We start from the raw sequence: 5,080 nt of genomic DNA, 5'->3' as shown, positions 1-5,080 counted from the left end.
ACACACACACACACACACACACACACACACACACGCTCCGAGAGGAGCAACCAGAGAGAACCCCAAGTTCTCCTCGCAGCCCGATCCCCAGGAGTGGCTAGGCTCTGGCTGCACTCTGTTGGGCTGAGGGGCCTCCTAGCCAATCCCCAAGCATCCCAGTGCATCTCCCATCTCTCTGTGTGTCCTGGGTCGCACCACGGGGGACCCTGGAAAACGGTCTCTACTGCGCCCCAGAGCAGCGCCAACGGCCGGCGGACAGAAGCACCAGGACCTTGAGACCGGAGGAATCCAAACGGGGAGTCTCCACCACCTTGGGAGGACAGCAGTCTGCAGCCGGCTGCCCCACCCTCCAGTGGTGAGAATGCACGCTGCGGGCCCTCAGAGAAGGAACTCCCCTTCACAATTTGGGGGCGCTTTGCGCACACATCCCAGACTCCTAAGCACCCCTCACCTCCTCCCCGGCCCAGTCCAAACCACAAACCCAAACCTATGGCCACCAAGTCCATCCGGACTCAGAGCCTGGAAATCTTGATAGGAGCCGACAGCCTCGGCTCCCCACCCCCACCTGCGCCCCGCCCCCAGCGCTGCCACCCACAGGGTGGTTAGTGGTCCAAAGGCTTGCCTAACAGGGAGGGCCACCAGGACGCCTCTGGACTGTCCCTAATACTCTGTTCATGGGTTTCTCCAAAGTTCGTTTCCAATCCGAAGAGAACTCTGCATGATGGAGCATGGCTTGCTAAGTGAGTGACAGTCCTTCTCCCAGGGACTAAAGAAGCCCTGGTGTCACTGGAGGCTAGGCATTGGGCTGATAACCGTCAGATTTGGCAGGGGTGGGGTGTCCAAACCCACTAGCCACTAGGCTGTCTACTCTCCCAAAGATTTACAATCTCTGAAACCCTAGATAGGATCAGTATGACCTGGAATAGCAGCAGGGAGTTTTAGGTTTACCCCAGAGGCTGTTCCCTCAACCCCCCCCCACCTCCCACCCCCACCCCCAACACATACACCAAGGGGCCTTGGAGGCAGGATGATCTCCAGTAGACTCTAAGGGTATATGGGGAAGTGGAGAATGTTTAGGGTTTGCTACCTGCTGTTCACCTCCCACCACCACCCCGGGCCCCACCCCCCATGACCTCAAGGAGGGATGGAAAGCATTTGGGTGGTGGAGTTAGCAGAAGGGAGGGCACAGTCCTCTAGTGTCTGAAGGTGGGGTGGAGAATTGAGGCCCAGAGGGGCTCTGAGGTCCTGACCAGTCTATGAGCATTCAGAGACACAGGGTGAGCTGGTTTGACCTCAGCCAGCCAGTCTCCAATGTCCTTGGCTTCTTTTATTTTAATTTTCTCGATAAGTGAGGGAAAATTCAAATATACCATATATATACATATATACATATACATATATATATCATCCACCATGTTTGAAAATTGTACATTTTACCCTGTGTCCTCTGTCCCCTTTGTACTCCCATAAAGAGTTACAGTCTCGGAAATTCTGACCTATAGGGCTGCTATGAGTCGGCTTCCACTCCTGGGTTGTGAGTTATTTATTTGTTAATTACTGATTTTATTTTGAGCCAGGATTTTATTTTTTTTTAATTAAATCACTTTATTAGGGGCTTGTACAACTCTTATCACAATCCACACATCCATCCATTGTGTCAAGCACTTTTGTACATTTGTTTCCCTCATCATTCTCAAAACATTTGCTTTCTACTTGAGCCCCTGAATTACTGATTTTTTTTGACACCTGCTTAATGTTGGTCCTAAAGAGCCCTGGGGGCCTAGTGCATTACCAGTTACACTGCTAACCACAGTTCAAAACCACTAGCTGCTCCGAGGGAGAAAGGTGAGGATTTTGGCTCCCCTAAAGATTCACAAGCTCAGGAACCCACGCTGTCTTATAGGCTCACGATGAGTCAGAATCAACTGGATGGCACTGAGATCTTTGTTTTTATTCATTTTTTTCCCCTTGAGCTTTACTCTTCCCCTCCTGGCCCTGGCCTTGTGTGTGAGCTAGGGCTTGGAAGATGAGCGTAACCCCCTAGGTGTTTGAATCTAATCTTTTTCTGGACTCTGGCTGTTACTGATTCCCCACTGATTCTATGGTTGCCACCTGAGCCATTGATGGGGTCTAGAAGGGACAGGTGATAAAGGAGTCTCTGAGCAGGGAAGAAAGCAGGGTGACCCAGATATGCTGAGGGATAGTCATATACCAGGTGTGGGTGAGGAATGCCACACTTCCAGGGACCCAAACCAACCTCAGGGGTGAGGAGACTGAGCAGGTGCAGAGGGATGGTGCAGGAGATGGGGTGTTGGGTGTATATGGGTAAGTAAGAGAAGAGGTAAAAGAATAAAGCCTTAGTATTACCCAGTAGCTGGCACCAGGTCTGGCAGACACACAGAAATCATTGATAAAATATTTGGCAAAGGCTCCATTATGAGCCACACAAGGAGCCCTGGTGACTGACTCATTGGTTAAATACTTGCCTGCTAATGTAAAGGTTTTGCTCCACACGTTTCTCCTACTCTATCCAGGACCTTCTAAGAGGATTCTATTCAAAGTAGTTGGTAGGGTAGCAGGGCATCACTAGCTTCTGTAATCTCAGGGTCATAGAGATGATATTTAAGCCATTCATTATTCTGGACTAATTGTTTCCACGCATCTTTGATTTTCCTCGCTTTTCTCTTCTCCAGACAAAACCAAACCAAACTCGCTGCCATCAAGCCAATTCCAACTCATAGTGACCCTGTAGAACAGGGTAGAACTGCCCCTATGGGTTTCCTGATTGTGAATCTTTATGGGAGTAATCCTTAAAGCCTCACTTTCCCCCCTCGCGTGTTGCATCAAGTGGTTTCGAACTGCTGACCTCATGGTTAGCATCTCAACTTATAACCACTATGCCACCAGGGTCAAGGGGAGACCACCTTAGATGGCTACTCACAAGCGTGTCAGACACCGATGAACTGATTCTTTGAGTCACCAGGGAAAGTGGTCTGAGCATCAGTCACTTCCCCTCAGCCAGGTAAACACTGTTTTACATTTCCAAGACTTCAGATGATTTACCTGCACCGTCCCCATCTGCCTAATGCACTGATCAGATTTCCATCTGAAGGATTTCAACTAGAAGTGACTAGATCAACAATCATAAGACCCATCAAGTTGTATCAGGAGGTAAAGAATTCATTGGGGGAGCAGTAGGAATGATTGTTCAAGAGATTTATGATCTGGCAACTCCTTGTAAAATGTCCTCCCTTCCCCCACGCTTTTCTCTTTAACGTGAAACTGGCCCCTCTTGTTTGTTGTACCCAATTAAAACAGACCTGCTTCTCCTACAAGAAATGACACGACACGCTTGCCTCTTCTCTTAAGGTCCCTGCTCTTCCATTTCCTGAAGTGCAATTATTCTGCCAACAAAAATGGTTAAGGAAGTAACAGTCTGTGCTCCCACTAAGACAGTGGCAACCCCACACCCTTGGCCCCCAGTAGGCCCTCTTCTCCTGCCTGGGCCTCCACCTGATGGGCCCCAATCACCTTGCCCTTGGCATGGCAGCCCCACCCCTTCGGCTTTGGGCAGTTAGCTTGCGTGCTGACAGCTTGGCAGTAGGGACCCTCCAGCAGCTGCCTGTTAGAAAAGACCTAGGAATTTGTTCTCACAAAGATTACACCCTGGTGAGCCCTCCGGAGCAGGTCTTCTCTGTCCTGCAGGGTTGCGGGTTGGCATCAAACAGCATTCCTGTGTTCCCTGGTCCCCCCAGCCCCTATTTGTTTTAGTGGCATAGGGGGCTATGTGTTGGGCTGCTAACGACAAGGTCAGCAATTCAAAATCAGCAGCCCCTCCAAGGGAGAGAGATGAGACTTTCTATTCACGTAAAGATGTATACAGTCTGAGAAACCCAGAGGGTGTCCTATAGGGTCGCTATGAGTCTGAATTGACTCGATGGCAGTGAGTTTGGGCTTGCTTGCCATTATGTTAGAGTTCAGATTCTGAGTACTAGGTTTACAGTGAAAGTCCTAAAGCCATTTTTGAGTCTCCACATAGATTAAGCCTCCATTGAATTCCTTTTGACCAATGTGAATAGTGTTGCCTTCAGACAGAGTGTTTTAGAAAGTGTATTACTACCACTCCCACAGCCAGTTCAGGGAGGGGACTTGCCTGGGTGTGCCCTTGAGGAAATTTGAGGTGGTGTACAGGATATACATTGGGCTTTGAACTACAAGGTCAGCAGTTCGAGATCACCAGCCACTCCTCAGAAGAATGGGGTTTTCTACTCCCGTAAACAAGTTGTCTCAAAAACTCACAGGGGCAGGTCTACCCTGTCCTGTAGGGTGGCTATGAGTCAGCATCGACTCCATGAGTGTGCGCTTGGAGTTTGCAGAGAGGGTCTGAATCATGAGCCAATCCTGCCTGCCTCGGTTGGAGAACCTCTGAATCCATCCTGCAGGTGTCTCTTTCTAGGATACTGTATGTATCCCAACCTGGCATCCAGTCCTGCTTCTGGGGGCCCTCGGGCAATGGTGCTCTATCAATCTGCTGCCAGTCCTGCTTCTGTGACAGTCTTCCTTATTCTCCAGGTCCTAATTAAGTGCCCACGCTTCTATAAATCCCTGAACACCATGATGGCCTTTTGCTGATAGTCCACTTGATCCAGGTAGATTTTATAAAGATCTCTATAAATGATATTCCAATTTGAATCCCCGCCCCCCCCCACCTAACACCATATTTTTCTTTTTTTTTTAACCATATTTTTCTAATATAATGCATCTACATCAATAAGATGCACAGGCATTAACACATAACCTCTACAGGAAACTGATGCACAAAAGGTCCCCCCCCAAAAAAAAACCCCAAAACCCCAATAATGTAATTTTTAACAGTCATCTGCTCTTTAATATCTCAAAAGAGATTGACCTAAAACACACCCACACAATACTGCCTCATTAACCTAACAAAGAACGTTCTTTCCCCAGTGTGCTTACAACCAAGTTTTTTTTTTCTTTTTTAACATTTTATTAGGGGCTCATACAACTGTTATCGCAATCCATACACACATCAATTGTGTAAAGCGCATTTGTACATCGT

This window comes from Echinops telfairi, unplaced genomic scaffold (assembly GCF_000313985.2).
Source record: "Echinops telfairi isolate 266 unplaced genomic scaffold, ASM31398v2 ScPeMD7_5592;HRSCAF=6446, whole genome shotgun sequence".
NCBI lineage: Eukaryota > Metazoa > Chordata > Mammalia > Afrosoricida > Tenrecidae > Echinops > Echinops telfairi.
Note: the sequence above shows the minus strand (reverse complement) of the source record.